Here is a 19,875-nt window from a genome sequence, read left to right as displayed (position 1 = left end):
AGCGCGTACATCCAGTGCGGTGGCTCATTGCTAGCTCCATGGCACTGACGCAAGGTAGTACGCATGCTTCGTCAAAGTAAGGCATCAGGCCACAATACTTCGGTCCAACAAGGCCTAGCCAGCGCAAAAGCATGGATTGCGTCGCAGCAGACCTGGCAGGGGCACACTTTCAAAGGTCGGGGAAGTACACACGCTTCTGTGGCTGGCATTTCATCCACAGGGGATGTGTGAACCTGCTGCCCCTGAATGGTTCCTGCCCATGGCCTTGGTCCACTCACTCCCATGACCAGCGTGAGACCTCTCGAAATGCAAAGTCAGACCACAAAACTGCATCTCTGAACGGGAATCCGTGTCCGGCTATGAGCAGATGCGTGAGCGTGAGTTGTTGTGGAAACACGAAACTTGCTGCCTTGCTTGCTTGCGCCGGCAGTGTGTGCAGCGTTTGAGTGGGCACCAAACGATACCACGAGTCTTGCGAATGAAGTGGGCTGTGTAGGGTTTGCTCTCTTGCCAGTGGAAGCGAGACAGGCACCTCAGACTCTCTCAAGGAACTCGGAAGGTATCAAAAAAGGTTTCATCACACTCAGCCAGCATACGAAGCGTACTTCCTTTTTATGGGTATTCCCACAGCTCCAAAACGTGTAACGCTTTCTATTTGCACAAAAAAATTCTTAATTGGTGGACTTCACACACTTAATCGTTATAATAACCTAATGGAGCTAACTGGTCAACTAAAACTTAAAAAAACCAAACAATACAAAGAAAATATAGAGTATAAAACGGAATTTACGAATGAAAATAATATGAATCTTGCACATCTTTCTCACATAAAGCAAGCGAGAGCTGTTTTATTTCAGTTCAGAAGTGATATATTTTTAAAATAGGCAAACTTAGGCAGGTAAAAATGCTTTCATAAAACTAAAACTTCTCGTATTGCAGCATGATTGTTTTTATGGGTGGAGACATGAAATGGTAAGTCCCATACAAATGTTGTCAGGTGAGTCCCCTTAAAAAACATAGATTAATCTTCTGTATTTCCGAAAATTTATTTCATCTTTTTATGAGTTACGCACAAGCAGGTTATAGCCCAAAGTCAAGTTCATTTTGGCATAATGGGCGTGTTTTGTGAGAAAGCAAAATGGTTAATGTGTCATTAGCATCAGGCTGTTTTTTGGCCGCTGCGGTTTTTTCCAACTTAGTGGCTTAGTGGACTCCAGGAAGCAGCAATCACTGGCTCATTTATTTCCCCTAAACCTGAGGAATGATTGAGAAAGGGTGTATGAGAGAATTTTTCGGTACTGTATTTAGTGCAAGAAGCATGCAGGGTATGTAAAAGTATTTCAAGGACATCAAAGTACCTAAGGGTCGTGAAGGTGAATGCACTGAGCAAGCTATAACGAAATTTTTGGGCCATTGAATACAATGTTTTCTGACAGTGTTACCTTGAAAAATGCGCAGTGTGGAGGCCCTGGTATGCAATGCGCCCTGCATTCCAAGTGGAAACCAAAAATTGCCCTTTTCCGAACTGAAACTGCAAAAAGGCCGGTCTTTATGGCCAGTAGGAAGGGACATGGGAGAAAGGAAGGCAGTGGGCGGGATTGGTGGGGCCACTGCAACTGCCATTCTTGATGTTTCAGGTTGTGCATGTTGTACAACTCTAATCATGCACAAAAGGCGTTGTGGGCCTCGGGCCTCAGGGGAGGAGGGTTGTAAATGGGGAGCAACCCCTGAGGATATACGATTGGTGGTCTAAAATTTTAGGATAAAATTTAGAAATGCCAAGGTAATGGAGGCGAAAAGCGAAAATGCCCGTGTGTACGAGATTTTGGCGCAAGTTATGAATCCCCAGGGGGCGCCCTCCGGAGCCCTCCACTATGGTGCGTCTAAACGCCGTGTTAAAACTCGTGATCAGTAATCAAAAAATGACAAGTTACTGGCAAGCTTAAAAAAGACTGAATTTTGCATTAAACAAAAAACATTAAGTTTATTTATTCAAAATGCAAATAAAAAATATTGCGTAGTCAAGTGTTTGTTGAAACTTCGTCGAACACCCGTCTTTTCCTCGAGTCACTCATTATCCAAACCACACCCCATACTGCCTACCAGACTGATGACAACATGCCTGCAATAGAAGTCATTGCGCCATATCATGCATATAAATTGACGACGGCCTCTTGCCCGCTTCATTGTGAACAAGGAACCCGTATGGTTCCGAAACGTCAAATTTTTTCCTTTTGACTGGGTCAGTGACCATGGTTAGATACTCGCAAAAAAATATTACGCATATGGGGCCCACAAGTGCTCCACCCTTGGCGAAAGTGATTTCACGAATCACGCCACACGTGAACGAGAAAAAAGGATGGTCACACAGGGCCACTCAGTGTACCTCGGCCCAAACGAGCGCAAAGTTAAGATGTACGCATATGGAAATCTGAAACCAGCTAGCACAGCTTGAGGGGAAGACGGAAGGTCCGGAGAGTTGATGGCGTTCAAGTAAGGGATAAAAATAAGGGTCAGGGCTTTATTGTACTATTGGCAACAAATCACAGTTTGAAAGAACGGGGTGAAGGAAGAGCGGCCTGGTGGACAGTGAGGTTTCTTGCCCTATCCTCTATTGCTTCAGAAGTCTCAGGATAGGGTCGTCAGTCGCTCGTGAGGAAAAAAAAAAAGAAGGAACGCATTACTAAACAAAAACAAATAGAGAAGTGGTTCACTTCAGAAGTCTAGAATAATGTCTGCACTCCTGTCCAGTCCGCCCAGGTGCTTCCCCTCTGTCTGGCGTCCCCTTCCAACCACAAGGACCCTGCACCATGTTAGCAGCTGGTCCTGTCGATCTCCGAAGACAGCGCTTTCCACGTTCCCGGGAAGTGTCGGGTGTCGGCCAGTGGTGACAGCCATCTCGCGACTGGGGTGTGCCACATGCGATTACATGCTTTGCGTGGTCGCGCTAAATTTTTGGGAGTTGTTTATTTCGAGTTCGCAGAAACACACTCCTTGATTCCTCCCATGCAACCAAATGCAGCTGTGACTTCCGGTGCATTGTCCACCCGCTGATTGATATTTTGCAGTCCTTCCAATGAAGACATCCTTGCCCCACAGGGACATTCACAGGTTGTTTTTGTGAACAAACATCCTTCTTCCACTTTTTCCTCTGATTTATTTTCTTTGCTTCTGCAAGTCGCATTCCCCATCACGGTGAAAGCTTCTATGCGTCTAATTGTAGTTCAAAATTCTTGGTTTCAGGGTCTCGACAAATTAAGCAGCCGTTTAGCAGCGCTTGGTCAAACTAAAAAAAAAAGGGTCCGTAATTCCAAGGGCAGTTGCCCCTGCTTGCCTCCCCCCTCTCCAGACGTCCGTGTTTGTGGAGTCTGTACAGCCATGAGTGCTTCACTGGGATCCAATAATCTGCTCAATCGTGTCTGATGTTGGTGTCGGAAGACAAAATGCAGTTCGTGCGAAAGCCAATTTCTCCTGCAAATGATTTGTGGCGTATAGCATTTGCGTTGTTGGCACTTTTGAACTGACAGGGACCCTCACTTTTTGTAGCAGGCTCCCTTCACATGTTTTAGTATGCATAACCAAAGCCTGACTCCAACTCTGCCTTTTAGCTGCCATCTATGTGCAGTAATTTTCTATTGAGGCGATGGGTTGCGATATGTTGTAGATACGGTTTGCCTTCACTGAACACACATGCTCCTTGGGATAAAAAGATATCCCATTGTATGAGGTGGAGGCAGTGGTCATTTCGTGGGTAGGTGGGCTTCATGTTTTTCTCTGGTGCACTGCAGTAAACTAACCACTTAGGCATGTAATGATGCTGACCATACGAGGAGTGGAACAAATGTAGCGCTCTTGGAAGTGACAAGTATTTTGTAAGACATTATTTTTCCTCTAAAAGTTTTTCATGCCATTGCTTGGTTTAATATAAAAGTAGCGCGATTGCTTCTTCTCTTTATTCCAGGATGCTAAAAAAGAGTTGGCCTGCCAGGATCATGACTGCAGCTGGTGGTGCAAGTCAGGAGTTGGAAATAGCATGCGTCATCTTGAAGCACAACCGTGATACCGCACGAGGTAGGTTTTCTTCATACTGAGAGTTCAGGTGGTTCAGTAACAAACAAAGTTGCATTCGTTGAGCCTCTAATTCACAAAAATAAATGTGTGGCCAAGCTCAAATGCTCTTGAAGAGCTGCAGACGACTAAATTGCCACTAAAGCCCCTGCTGCCTTTTCTTTGTCTTCACAGGCAAGGTGATCACATTCAGATTTTCAAAACCTCAAGAGTAGTAAGAACAGGGCAGATGATGTGCCAAAGCTTAGGGTTGATTAGGGAGCTCATGTAAAAGAAAATGCAAGGGTTGTCATGACAGCGGATGAAAACTGTGAGCTACAAATTCTGTTGGTCCAAGCAAAGGAAACTCAACGAATGTTGGAAGGCTGCCCAGACGTGTTGCTTCTAGGTGCCACATACCGCACAAGCAAGCAAAAGATGCCTGTCATACTATTTATGCTTGCAGATGCAGGTTGCATTTGGTCAACAGCATATTGCGACGAAGCTTCTGCAAGCATTTGTGAGAAACAACCAAAAGGTGTCAGAAACCGGTGGGATCATTGTTGATTAAGATTTAGCCGATATCGGCGCCATTAGGGAGGATTTCAATCTCAGCCTACTGAACAGCTGTGCTAATTCCATGTTGTGAAAGCCTTCACAACAGGTGCTGGGCAAGTTTCAGTCTTCTGAGAAGAGAGACTCAGTGATGTGACAGCGGCGCCAATTGTGCCTAACTGCGCGGAGAGGTAAATCCTGCTACATCCTGCTACATTTCAAGCAATCTGCGCCAATCTTGCACCGAAGCTTCGTTTCGCCGGTCTTCCTCAATGTGGTGCGCTCTAGTGGGAGCAGTCTCTTTTACGTCCCGAGCGTTAAAAAGGAGGGAATTTCTTACTATCTCCTTTGCAATAAAGCTTGCCAGCAGTTCATTTGACTAGCTCCGAGGGGTCGAGATGGAGAGGGCCTTGCAAGGGTAGCTAGCGGGAAAGGGGAAAGGGACGAAAGTTCAAGATGGCTTAATTTGGGACCGGCTGTAAGCCGGTTTATTAAGCAGTTTCCAGCTTTGAAGAAAATGATCTTGTCTGACTCAACACGTCGTTCAGGAGGACAGCTACGGAAGTGCTTCAGGAAAGCATTTTCTGATAAAATGTTCTTTGCAGAGGTACTTTTTGTGAAGAATGTGGTCGAAGTTTTTACTGAAGTTTTTGTGTTTCAAAGAAGTGAGCCGTTGGTCCACCTACTCTATGGTCGTCATAGGTGACCCTCGTTCACAAGCTGGGGGACGCATCATAAAGACCGAGTCTTACTGCTCGAAGAAAGCCAAACAGTTGCCGTTGTTGCAGACCTAGTCTCCTGCAAATTGGAAAGCGGAAGTAAAAGTCGGAGGGGACACATACTGTGCAGTTTCATCTTAGGAACCCGAAGAGAAACGCATTCAGGTTTGCACTAGAAGCTTTTACATAAAATGCGCTAAGTACCTTCTATCGCGGCTGTTACTCGACAGTGTCATTTTGCAGAGCCTGCGCTTCTTGACCCCACAGTTGAAGGAAGAGGAGTCATCTTACGCTCATTTTAGTGTGCTAGTTGCCAGGCTGCCGCAAGTGTTCACACCCTGCGATGTCCTTACTTTGGTGGATGAATACACCCTCCTCCAGCCTGAACATGTTGAATCAAATCTGTCTGCATGGATTGATGAGTAGTGGCAGTAGATTTTTGAGCAGGAGGAGGCTGGCAACAAAACTAAATTCCCTCTCTTGGCCAGGCTTGGGAAGACGTTGCTTTGCATTCCACATAGAAATGCAGCTGTGGAAAGGGGCTTCAGTGAGGACCACGGGGCTTGGTTGACGATACAAAATGTTAATGGCATCAGGCGCATCGTTTCGTTCTTTGAGCGCTTTGAAGGAGATCAAGTCGCTTCAATATAACACCAGAGGATTTGATTGCAGTACGAATGTCGAGCAAAAACTAACAAGAGCGCATTGCAGCTGAAGAAGCTCAGGCAGCTAAGCAGCGGTGTCTTGCCGCAGCCAAGGCTGGTCCTAGTCACTGTGGCCGGGGCAGGCAGGCTCCAGCGAGAAGTGGAGGCCACAAAAAAAAAGTTGGCTGTTGGTGAATGCGGAGCATCTAATTAGCCACGGCATAAAGTCTAAGAGCTTCAGTGATGTCGAAAGTGAAGTCTCTTCTAGCTGAGCGTAAAACAAGAATGGCAGTAGCACTGAACAAAATTCCACGAAAGAAAACTTTGGACCAGTCACGATAGTTATTGTTTCATGCATATTTAACCAGAGAAACATGGGTTTAGCACAAGTGCCTGTTTTGTTTCATTACATATTCTGCTTATTCAAACGAGTTCAAAGGCATTTTCAGTGGATCTAGTCATGTTGTGTTTTATTGCTATGTAGTCATTTTTAGCTTCAAAATGTCCTGTTTTGTACGTACAGTCATGGACAAGTGAAATGTGAACACGAAAATATGAATCAGAACACGCAAAATTGAAGAATACTGTTCGTGGAGGTCCAACAATGGCGCCCTATTGGTATATTTAGAAAGCCAGACTTCCAAACTTTGTTATTGTAATTAAGACACGCGTCAATTCGACTTGAATGGAAAGAAATCGTGCTATTGGTGTGTTCTGGTTCATATTTTCTTGATCACCTTTCATTTTTCCATGAGTGTACATCAAATTGTCCACATTATGTGACTGTTTTGTTCATTATGGTTTCGTGAAAAGTTCTGTAGCCTACCGAATTGAATGCTACCCCGATAGTCATTTTTGAAACTTCAAGCTCTTTCATGATCTGTTGGCTCACGCAGTGAATATACACACTTGCACAGACTCTTTCGGTGCTGGTCTTGAAGCATTTCATAGTCACTGTTAAAAGACACCTGTGTGGCAGAAACTTGTCTGCACCGTAGGCATTCTCAGCCTTTTGGCCAAGAACAAACTATCTCTTCTCAGCCATTTGGCCAACAAGCTATCGCTTCTCAGCTTTTTTTACTAAGAGCAAGCTATCGCTTCTCAACCATTTGGCTAAGAACAAATTATAGCTTCTCAGCCATTTGGCTAAGAACATACTATTGCTTCTCAACCATTCGGCTAAGAACAAACAATAGCTTCTGAGCCATTTGGCTAAGAACAAGATCCCGCTTCTCAGCCTTTTGGTTAAGAACAAGCTATCGCTCTCAACCTTTGGGATAAAAACAAAATAAAGCTTATCAGCCATTTGGCTAATAAGCTATCGCTTCTCAGCTTTTTTGCTAAGAACAAGCTATCGCTTCTCAACCATTTGGCTAACAAAAAATAGCTTCTCAGCCATTTGATCACGAACAAACTATAGCTTCTCAGCCGTTTGGCCAAGAACAAACTATAGCTGCTCAGCCTTTTGGCTAGGAACAAACTATCTCGTCTCAGCCATATGGCCAACAAGCTATTGCTTCGCAGCTTTTTTGCTAAGAACAAGCTATGTCTTGTCAGCCATTTGGCTAAGAATAAGCTACCACTTCTCAGCCTTTTGGCTAAGAAGAAGATATCGCTTCTCACCCATTTGGCTAAGAGCAAGCTACTGCTTCTCAGCCTTTTGTCCAAGAAAAAGCTATCGCTTCTCAGCCATTTGGCTAAGAACAAGCTACCGCTTCTCAGCCTTTTGGCCAAAAACAAGCTAGTGCATCCCAGCCTTTTGGCCAAGTACAAATTATTGCTTCTCAGCCATTTCGCCAAGAACAAGCTATCGCTTCTCAACCATTTGGCTAAGAACAAACCATAGCTTCTCAGCCATTTGGATAACAAACTATAGCTTCTCAGCCATTTGGCTAAGAACATACTATTGCTTCTCAACCATTTGGCTAAGAACAAACAATAGCTTCTCAGCCCTGTGGCTAAGAACACACTATAGCTTCTTGGCCATTTGGGTAAGAACACACTATCGCTTCTTAGCCATTTGGCTAAGAACAGACTATAGCTTAGCCATTTGGCTAAGAACACACTATTGCTTCTTAGCCATGTGGCTAAGAACACACTATTGCTTCTTAGCCATTTGGCTAAGAACACACTATTGCTTCTTAGCCATTTGGCTAAGAACACACTATAGCGTCTTAGCCATTTGGCTAAGAACACACTATTGCTTCTTAGCCATTTGGCTAAGAACACACTATAGCTTCTCAGCCATTTGGCTAAGAACACTATTGCTTCTTAGCCATTTGGCTAAGAACATACTATAGCTTCTTAGCCATTTGGCTAAGAACACACTATAGCTTCTTAGTCATTTGACTAAGAACACACTGTTGCTTCTTAGCCATTTGGTTAAGAACATACTATAGCTTCTTAGCCATTTGGCTAAGAACACACTATTGCTTCCTAGCCATTTGGCTAAGAACACTATTGCTTCTTAGCCATTTGGCTAAGAACACACTATAGCGTCTTAGCCATTTGGCTAAGAACACACTATTGCTTCTTAGCCATTTGGCTAAGAACACACTATAGCTTCTCAGCCATTTGGCTAAGAACACTATTGCTTCTTAGCCATTTGGCTAAGAACACACTATAGCGTCTTAGCCATTTGGCTAAGAACACACTATTGCTTCTTAGCCATTTGGCTAAGAACATACTATAGCTTCTCAGCCATTTGGCTAAGAACACACTATAGCGTCTTAGCCATTTGGCTAAGAACACACTATAGCGTCTTAGCCATTTGGCTAAGAACACACTATTGCTTCTTAGCCATTTGGCTAAGAACATACTATAGATTCTTAGCCATTTGGCTAAGAACACACTATAGCTTCTCAGCCATTTGGCTAAGAACACTATTGCTTCTTAGCCATTTGGCTAAGAACACACTATAGCGTCTTAGCCATTTGGCTAAGAACACACTATTGCTTCTTAGCCATTTGGCTAAGAACACACTATAGCTTCTCAGCCATTTGGCTAAGAACACTATTGCTTCTTAGCCATTTGGCTAAGAACACACTATAGCGTCTTAGCCATTTGGCTAAGAACACACTATTGCTTCTTAGCCATTTGGCTAAGAACACACTATAGCGTCTTAGCCATTTGGCTAAGAACACACTATTGCTTCTTAGCCATTTGGCTAAGAACATACTATAGCTTCTCAGCCATTTGGCTAAGAACACTATTGCTTCTTAGCCATTTGGCTAAGAACACACTATTGCTTCTTAGCCATTTGGCTAAGAACACACTATAGCTTCTCAGCCATTTGGCTAAGAACACTATTGCTTCTTAGCCATTTGGCTAAGAACATACTATAGCTTCTTAGCCATTTGGCTAAGAACACACTATTGCTTCTTAGCCATTTGGCTAAGAACACACTATAGCGTCTTAGCCATTTGGCTAAGAACACACTATTGCTTCCTAGCCATTTGGCTAAGAACATACTATAGCTTCTTAGCCATTTGGCTAAGAACACACTATTGCTTCCTAGCCATTTGGCTAAGAACACACTATTGCTTCCTAGCCATTTGGCTAAGAACACACTATAGCGTCTTAGCCATTTGGCTAAGAACACACTATTGCTTCTTAGCCATTTGGCTAAGAACACACTATAGCTTCTCAGCCATTTGGCTAAGAACACTATTGCTTCTTAGCCATTTGGCTAAGAACATACTATAGCTTCTTAGCCATTTGGCTAAGAACACACTATTGCTTCCTAGCCATTTGGCTAAGAACACACTATAGCTTCTTAGCCATTTGGCTAAGAACATACTATAGCTTCTTAGCCATTTGGCTAAGAACACACTATAGCTTCTCAGCCATTTGGCTAAGAACACTATTGCTTCTTAGCCATTTGGCTAAGAACACACTATAGCGTCTTAGCCATTTGGCTAAGAACACACTATAGCTTCTCAGCCATTTGGCTAAGAACACTATTGCTTCTTAGCCATTTGGCTAAGAACACACTATAGCTTCTCAGCCATTTGGCTAAGAACACTATTGCTTCTTAGCCATTTGGCTAAGAACATACTATAGCTTCTTAGCCATTTGGCTAAGAACACACTATAGCTTCTCAGCCATTTGGCTAAGAACACTATTGCTTCTTAGCCATTTGGCTAAGAACACACTATAGCGTCTTAGCCATTTGGCTAAGAACACACTATTGCTTCTTAGCCATTTGGCTAAGAACACACTATAGCTTCTCAGCCATTTGGCTAAGAACACTATTGCTTCTTAGCCATTTGGCTAAGAACATACTATAGCTTCTTAGCCATTTGGCTAAGAACACACTATTGCTTCCTAGCCATTTGGCTAAGAACACACTATTGCTTCTTAGCCATTTGGCTAAGAACACACTATAGCATCTTAGCCATTTGGCTAAGAACACACTATTGCTTCCTAGCCATTTGGCTAAGAACATACTATAGCTTCTTAGCCATTTGGCTAAGAACACACTATTGCTTCCTAGCCATTTGGCTAAGAACACTATTGCTTCTTAGCCATTTGGCTAAGAACACACTATAGCGTCTTAGCCATTTGGCTAAGAACACACTATTGCTTCTTAGCCATTTGGCTAAGAACACACTATAGCTTCTCAGCCATTTGGCTAAGAACACTATTGCTTCTTAGCCATTTGGCTAAGAACATACTATAGCTTCTTAGCCATTTGGCTAAGAACACACTATAGCTTCTCAGCCATTTGGCTAAGAACACTATTGCTTCTTAGCCATTTGGCTAAGAACACACTATAGCGTCTTAGCCATTTGGCTAAGAACACACTATTGCTTCTTAGCCATTTGGCTAAGAACACATTATAGCTTCTCAGCCATTTGGCTAAGAACACTATTGCTTCTTAGCCATTTGGCTAAGAACACACTATAGCGTCTTAGCCATTTGGCTAAGAACACACTATTGCTTCTTAGCCATTTGGCTAAGAACACACTATAGCGTCTTAGCCATTTGGCTAAGAACACACTATTGCTTCTTAGCCATTTGGCTAAGAACATACTATAGCTTCTCAGCCATTTGGCTAAGAACACTATTGCTTCTTAGCCATTTGGCTAAGAACACACTATAGCGTCTTAGCCATTTGGCTAAGAACACACTATAGCGTCTTAGCCATTTGGCTAAGAACACACTATTGCTTCTTAGCCATTTGGCTAAGAACATACTATAGCTTCTTAGCCATTTGGCTAAGAACACACTATAGCTTCTCAGCCATTTGGCTAAAAACACTATTGCTTCTTAGCCATTTGGCTAAGAACACACTATAGCGTCTTAGCCATTTGGCTAAGAACACACTATTGCTTCTTAGCCATTTGGCTAAGAACACACTATAGCTTCTCAGCCATTTGGCTAAGAACACTATTACTTCTTAGCCATTTGGCTAAGAACACACTATAGCGTCTTAGCCATTTGGCTAAGAACACACTTTTACTTCTTAGCCATTTGGCTAAGAACACACTATAGCTTCTCAGCCATTTGGCTAAGAACACTACTGCTTCTTAGCCATTTGGCTAAGAACACACTATAGCGTCAGCCATTTGGCTAAGAACACACTATAGCGTCTTAGCCATTTGGCTAAGAACACACTATTGCTTCTTAGCCATTTGGCTAAGAACATACTATAGCTTCTTAGCCATTTGGCTAAGAACACACTATAGCTTCTCAGCCATTTGGCTAAGAACACTATTGCTTCTTAGCCATTTGGCTAAGAACACACTATAGCGTCTTAGCCATTTGGCTAAGAACACACTATTGCTTCTTAGCCATTTGGCTAAGAACACACTATAGCTTCTCAGCCATTTGGCTAAGAACACTATTGCTTCTTAGCCATTTGGCTAAGAACATACTATAGCTTCTTAGCCATTTGGCTAAGAACACACTATTGCTTCTTAGCCATTTGGCTAAGAACACACTATAGCGTCTTAGCCATTTGGCTAAGAACACACTATTGCTTCCTAGCCATTTGGCTAAGAACATACTATAGCTTCTTAGCCATTTGGCTAAGAACACACTATTGCTTCCTAGCCATTTGGCTAAGAACACTATTGCTTCTTAGCCACTTGGCTAAGAACACACTATAGCGTCTTAGCCATTTGGCTAAGAACACACTATTGCTTCTTAGCCATTTGGCTAAGAACACACTATAGCTTCTCAGCCATTTGGCTAAGAACACTATTGCTTCTTAGCCATTTGGCTAAGAACATACTATAGCTTCTTAGCCATTTGGCTAAGAACACACTATTGCTTCCTAGCCATTTGGCTAAGAACACACTATAGCTTCTTAGCCATTTGGCTAAGAACATACTATAGCTTCTTAGCCATTTGGCTAAGAACACACTATAGCTTCTCAGCCATTTGGCTAAGAACACTATTGCTTCTTAGCCATTTGGCTAAGAACACACTATAGCGTCTTAGCCATTTGGCTAAGAACACACTATAGCTTCTCAGCCATTTGGCTAAGAACACTATTGCTTCTTAGCCATTTGGCTAAGAACACACTATAGCTTCTCAGCCATTTGGCTAAGAACACTATTGCTTCTTAGCCATTTGGCTAAGAACATACTATAGCTTCTTAGCCATTTGGCTAAGAACACACTATAGCTTCTCAGCCATTTGGCTAAGAACACTATTGCTTCTTAGCCATTTGGCTAAGAACACACTATAGCGTCTTAGCCATTTGGCTAAGAACACACTATTGCTTCTTAGCCATTTGGCTAAGAACACACTATAGCTTCTCAGCCATTTGGCTAAGAACACTATTGCTTCTTAGCCATTTGGCTAAGAACATACTATAGCTTCTTAGCCATTTGGCTAAGAACACACTATTGCTTCCTAGCCATTTGGCTAAGAACACACTATTGCTTCTTAGCCATTTGGCTAAGAACACACTATAGCGTCTTAGCCATTTGGCTAAGAACACACTATTGCTTCCTAGCCATTTGGCTAAGAACATACTATAGCTTCTTAGCCATTTGGCTAAGAACACACTATTGCTTCCTAGCCATTTGGCTAAGAACACTATTGCTTCTTAGCCATTTGGCTAAGAACACACTATAGCGTCTTAGCCATTTGGCTAAGAACACACTATTGCTTCTTAGCCATTTGGCTAAGAACACACTATAGCTTCTCAGCCATTTGGCTAAGAACACTATTGCTTCTTAGCCATTTGGCTAAGAACATACTATAGCTTCTTAGCCATTTGGCTAAGAACACACTATTGCTTCCTAGCCATTTGGCTAAGAACACACTATTGCTTATTGCTTCTTAGCCATTTGGCTAAGAACACACTGTTGCTTCCTAGCCATTTGGCTAAGAACACACTATAGCTTCTTAGTCATTTGGCTAAGAACACACTGTTGCTTCTTAGCCATTTGGCTAAGAACACACTGTTGCTTCTTAGCCATTTGGCTAAGAACACACTATTGCTTCTTAGCCGTTTGGCGAAGAACACACTATTGCTTCTTAGCCATTTGGCTAAGAACACACTATGGTTTCTTAGCCATGTGGCGAAGAACACACTATTGCTACTTAGCCATTTGGCTAAGAACACACTATAGCTTCTTAGTTATTTGGCTAAGAACACACTATATCTTCTCAGCCATTTGTCTAAGAACACACTATATCTTCTCAGCCATTTGTCTAAGAACACACCATCGCAAATGGCTAATAACACACTATATCTTCTCAGCCATTTGTCTAAGAACACACTATATCTTCTCAGCCATTTGTCTAAGAACACACCATCGCAAATGGCTAATAACACACTATTGCTTCTTAGCCATTTGGCTAAGAACACACTATAGCTTCTCAGCCATTTGGCTAAGAACACACTATTGCTTTTTAGCCATTTGGCTAACAATACACTATTGCTTCTCAGCCATTTGGCTAAGAACACACTATTGCTTCTTAGCCATTTGACTAAAAACACACTATTGCTTCTCAGCCATTTGGGTAAGAACATACTGTTGCTTCTTAGCCATTTGGCTAAGAATACACTATTGCTTCTCAGCCGTTTGGCTAAGAACACACTATAGCTTCTTAGCCATTTGGCAAAGAATACACTATTGCTTCTCAGCCATTTGGCTAAGAACACACTATAGATTCTTAGCCATTTGGCAAAGAACACACTATTGCTTCTCAGCCATTTGGCTAAGAACACACTATAGCTTCTTAGCCATTTGGCAAAGAACACACTATTGCTTCTCAGCCATTTGGCTAAGAATACACTATTGCTTCTCAGCCATTTGGCTAAGAACATACTGTTGCTTCTTAGCCATTTGGCTAAGAATACACTATTGCTTCTCAGCCATTTGGCTAAGAACACACTATAGCTTCTTAGCCATTTGGCAAAGAACACACTATTGCTTCTCAGCCATTTGGCTAAGAACACACTATTGCTTCTTAGCCATTTGGCTAACAATACACTATTGCTTCTCAGCCATTTGGCTAAGAACACACTATAGCTTCTTAGCCATTTGGCTAAGAATACACTATTGCTTCTCAGCCATTTGGCTAAGAACACACTATTGCTTCTTAGCCATTTGACTAAAAACACACTATTGCTTCTCAGCCATTTGGCTAAGAACATACTGTTTCTTCTTAGCCATTTGGCTAAGAATACACTATTGCTTCTCAGCCATTTGACTAAGAACACACTATTGCTTCTCAGCCATTTGGCTAAGAACACACTATAGCTTCTTAGCCATTTGGCTAAGAACATACTGTTGCTTCTTAGCCATTTGGCTAAGAATACACTATTGCTTCTCAGCCATTTGGCTAAGAACACACTATAGCTTCTTAGCCATTTGGCAAAGAACACACTATTGCTTCTCAGCCATTTGGCTAAGAACACACTATTGCTTCTTAGCCATTTGGCTAACAATACACTATTGCTTCTCAGCCATTTGGCTAAGAACACACTATAGCTTCTTAGCCATTTGGCTAAGAATACACTATTGCTTCTCAGCCATTTGGCTAAGAACACACTATTGCTTCTTAGCCATTTGACTAAAAACACACTATTGCTTCTCAGCCATTTGGCTAAGAACATACTGTTGCTTCTTAGCCATTTGGCTAAGAATACACTATTGCTTCTCAGCCATTTGGCTAAGAACACACTATAGCTTCTTAGCCATTTGGCTAAGAATACACTATTGCTTCTCAGCCATTTGGCTAAGAACACACTATAGCTTCTTAGCCATTTGGCAAAGAACACACTATTGCTTCTCAGCCATTTGGCTTAGAACACACTATAGCTTCTTAGCCATTTGACTAAAAACACACTATTGCTTCTCAGCCATTTGGCTAAGAACATACTGTTGCTTCTTAGCCATTTGGCTAAGAATACACTATTGCTTCTCAGCCATTTGACTAAAAACACACTATTGCTTCTCAGCCATTTGGCTAAGAACATACTGTTGCTTCTTAGCCATTTGGCTAAGAATACACTATTGTTTCTCAGCCATTTGGCTAAGAACACACTATAGCTTCTTAGCCATTTGGCAAAGAACACACTATTGCTTCTCAGCCATTTGGCTAAGAACACACTATTGCTTCTTAGCCATTTGGCTAAGAACACACTATTGCTTCTTAGCCATTTGGCTAACAATACACTATTGCTTCTTAGCCATTTGGCTAACAATACACTATTGCTTCTTAGCCGTTTGGCTAAGAACACACTATTGCTTGTTAGCCATTTGGCTAAGAACACACTATTGCTTCTCAGCCATTTGGCAAAGAACACACTATAGCTTCTTAGCCATTTGGCTAAGAATACACTATTGCTTCTCAGCCATTTGACTAAGAACACACTATTGCTTCTCAGCCATTTGGCTAAGAACACACTATAGCTTCTTAGCCATTTGGCTAAGAACATACTGCTGCTTCTTAGCCATTTGGCTAAGAATACACTATTGCTTCTCAGCCATTTGGCTAAGAACACACTATAGCTTCTTAGCCATTTGGCAAAGAACACACTATTGCTTCTCAGCCATTTGGCTAAGAACACACTATTGCTTCTTAGCCATTTGGCTAACAATACACTATTGCTTCTCAGCCATTTGGCTAAGAACACACTATAGCTTCTTAGCCATTTGGCTAAGAATACACTATTGCTTCTCAGCCATATGGCTAAGAACACACTATAGCTTCTTAGCCATTTGACTAAAAACACACTATTGCTTCTCAGCCATTTGGCTAAGAACATACTGTTGCTTCTTAGCCATTTGGCTAAGAATACACTATTGCTTCTCAGCCATTTTGCTAAGAACACACTATAGCTTCTTAGCCATTTGGCTAAGAATACACTATTGCTTCTCAGCCATTTGGCTAAGAACACACTATAGCTTCTTAGCCATTTGGCTAAGAATACACTATTGCTTCTCAGCCATTTGGCTAAGAACACACTATTGCTTCTTAGCCATTTGATTAAAAACACACTATTGCTTCTCAGCCATTTGGCTAAGAACATACTGTTGCTTCTTAGCCATTTGGCTAAGAATACACTATTGCTTCTCAGCCATTTGGCTAAGAACACACTATAGCTTCTTAGCCATTTGGCTAAGAATACACTATTGCTTCTCAGCCATTTGGCTAAGAACACACTATAGCTTCTTAGCCATTTGGCAAAGAACACACTATTGCTTCTCAGCCATTTGGCTAAGAACACACTATAGCTTCTTAGCCATTTGACTAAAAACACACTATTGCTTCTCAGCCATTTGGCTAAGAACATACTGTTGCTTCTTAGCCATTTGGCTAAGAATACACTATTGCTTCTCAGCCATTTGACTAAAAACACACTATTGCTTCTCAGCCATTTGGCTAAGAACATACTGTTGCTTCTTAGCCATTTGGCTAAGAATACACTATTGCTTCTCAGCCATTTGGCTAAGAACACACTATAGCTTCTTAGCCATTTGGCAAAGAACACACTATTGCTTCTCAGCCATTTGGCAAAGAACACACTATTGCTTCTCAGCCATTTGGCTAAGAACACACTATTGCTTCTTAGCCATTTGGCTAACAATACACTATTGCTTCTTAGCCGTTTGGCTAAGAACACACTATTGCTTGTTAGCCATTTGGCTAAGAATACACTATTGCTTCTCAGCCATTTGACTAAAAACACACTATTGCTTCTCAGCCATTTGGCTAAGAACATACTGTTGCTTCTTAGCCATTTGGCTAAGAATACACTATTGCTTCTCAGCCATTTGGCTAAGAACACACTATAGCTTCTTAGCCATTTGGCAAAGAACACACTATTGCTTCTCAGCCATTTGGCTAACAATACACTATTGCTCCTTAGCCGTTTGGCTAAGAACACACTATTGCTTGTTAGCCATTTGGCTAAGAACACACTATTGCTTCTCAGCCATTTGGCTAAGAATACACTATTGCTTCTCAGCCATTTGGCTAACAATACACTATTGCTTCTCAGCCATTTGGCTAAGAACACACTATAGCTTCTTAGCCATTTGGCTAAGAATACACTATTGCTTCTCAGCCATTTGGCTAAGAACACACTATAGCTTCTTAGCCATTTGACTAAAAACACACTATTGCTTCTCAGCCATTTGGCTAAGAACATACTGTTGCTTCTTAGCCATTTGGCTAAGAATACACTATTGCTTCTCAGCCATTTGGCTAAGAACACACTATAGCTTCTTAGCCATTTGGCTAAGAATACACTATTGCTTCTCAGCCATTTGGCTAAGAACACACTATAGCTTCTTAGCCATTTGGCAAAGAACACACTATTGCTTCTCAGCCATTTGGCTAAGAATACACTATTGCTTCTCAGCCAATTGGCTAAGAACATACTGTTGCTTCTTAGCCATTTGGCTAAGAATACACTATTGCTTCTCAGCCATTTGGCTAAGAACACACTATAGCTTCTTAGCCATTTGGCAAAGAACACACTATTGCTTCTCAGCCATTTGGCTAAGAACACACTATTGCTTCTTAGCCATTTGGCTAACAATACACTATTGCTTCTTAGCCGTTTGGCTAAGAACACACTATTGCTTGTTAGCCATTTGGCTAAGAATACACTATTGCTTCTCAGCCATTTGACTAAAAACACACTATTGCTTCTCAGCCATTTGGCTAAGAACACACTATAGCTTCTTAGCCATTTGGCAAAGAACACACTATTGCTTCTCAGCCATTTGGCTAAGAACACACTAGAGTCTTAGCCATTTGACTAAAAACACACTATTGCTTCTCAGCCATTTGGCTAAGAACATACTGTTGCTTCTTAGCCATTTGGCTAAGAATACACTATTGCTTCTCAGCCATTTGGCTAAGAACATACTGTTGCTTCTTAGCCATTTGGCTAAGAATACACTATTGCTTCTCAGCCATTTGGCTAAGAACACACTATAGCTTCTTAGCCATTTGGCTAAGAATACAGTATTGCTTCTCAGCCATTTGGCTAAAAACACACTATAGCTTCTTAGCCATTTGGCAAAGAACACACTATTGCTTCTCAGCCATTTGGCTAAGAACACACTATAGCTTCTTAGCCATTTGACTAAAAACACACTATTGCTTCTCAGCCATTTGGCTAAGAACATACTGTTGCTTCTTAGCCATTTGGCTAAGAATACACTATTGCTTCTCAGCCATTTGACTAAAAACACACTATTGCTTCTCAGCCATTTGGCTAAGAACATACTGTTGCTTCTTAGCCATTTGGCTAAGAACACACTATTGCTTCTTAGCCATTTGACTAAAAACACACTATTGCTTCTCAGCCATTTGGCTAAGAACATACTGTTGCTTCTTAGCCATTTGGCTAAGAATACACTATTGCTTCTCAGCCATTTGGCTAAGAACACACTATAGCTTCTTAGCCATTTGACTAAAAACACACTATTGCTTCTCAGCCATTTGGCTAAGAACATACTGTTGCTTCTTAGCCATTTGGCTAAGAATACACTATTGCTTCTCAGCCATTTGACTAAAAACACACTATTGCTTCTCAGCCATTTGGATAAGAACATACTGTTGCTTCTTAGCCATTTGGCTAAGAATACACTATTGCTTCTCAGCCATTTGGCTAAGAACACACTATAGCTTCTTAGCCATTTGGCAAAGAACACACTATTGCTTCTCAGCCATTTGGCTAAGAACACACTATTGCTTCTTAGCCATTTGGCTAAGAACACACTATTGCTTCTTAGCCATTTGGCTAACAATACACTATTGCTTCTTAGCCGTTTGGCTAAGAACACACTATTGCTTGTTAGCCATTTGGCTAAGAACACACTATTGCTTCTCAGCCATTTGGCTAAGAATACACTATTGCTTCTCAGCCATTTGGCTAAGAACATACTGTTGCTTCTTAGCCATTTGGCTAAGAATACACTATTGCTTCTCAGCCATTTTGCTAAGAACACACTATAGCTTCTTAGCCATTTGGCTAAGAATACACTATTGCTTCTCAGCCATTTGGCTAAGAACACACTATTGCTTCTTAGCCATTTGGCTAAGAACACACTATTGCTTCTCAGCCATTTGGCTAAGAACACACTATTGCTTCTTAGCCATTTGGCTAAGAACACACTATAGCTTCTTAGCCATTTGGCTAAGAATACACTATTGCTTCTCAGCCATTTGGCTAAGAACACACTATTGCTTCTTAGCCATTTGACTAAAAACACACTATTGCTTCTCAGCCATTTGGCTAAGAACATACTGTTGCTTCTTAGCCATTTGGCTAAGAATACACTATTGCTTCTCAGCCATTTGGCTAAGAACACACTATAGCTTCTTAGCCATTTGGCTAAGAATACACCATTGCTTCTCAGCCATTTGGCTAAGAACACACTATAGCTTCTTAGCCATTTGGCAAAGAACACACTATTGCTTCT

The 19,875-nt window shown here is 41.7% G+C and overlaps 1 long non-coding RNA gene across 2 annotated transcripts in view; it reads left to right on the top strand.

The window, feature by feature from the left end:
- LOC144149280 (uncharacterized) overlaps window positions 1-19,875 on the top strand; it is an 89,394-nt gene that overhangs the window by 17,540 nt on the left and 51,979 nt on the right. The window contains exons 5-6 of one of the 2 annotated variants that reach the window (XR_013318254.1): window positions 221-377; window positions 3,962-4,071. This is a non-coding gene — a long non-coding RNA (uncharacterized LOC144149280). The remainder of the gene's footprint in view (window positions 1-220; window positions 378-3,961; window positions 4,072-19,875) is intronic. The other variant, XR_013318253.1, reaches the window with a different exon arrangement.

Source organism: Haemaphysalis longicornis, unplaced genomic scaffold (assembly GCF_048455015.1).
Source record: "Haemaphysalis longicornis isolate Haplotype H1 unplaced genomic scaffold, Haemaphysalis longicornis Haplotype H1 scaffold_8, whole genome shotgun sequence".
Classification (NCBI taxonomy): domain Eukaryota; kingdom Metazoa; phylum Arthropoda; class Arachnida; order Ixodida; family Ixodidae; genus Haemaphysalis; species Haemaphysalis longicornis.
The sequence above is the reverse complement of the archived record's forward strand: the minus strand, read 5'-3'. Positions and strand labels throughout refer to the sequence as shown.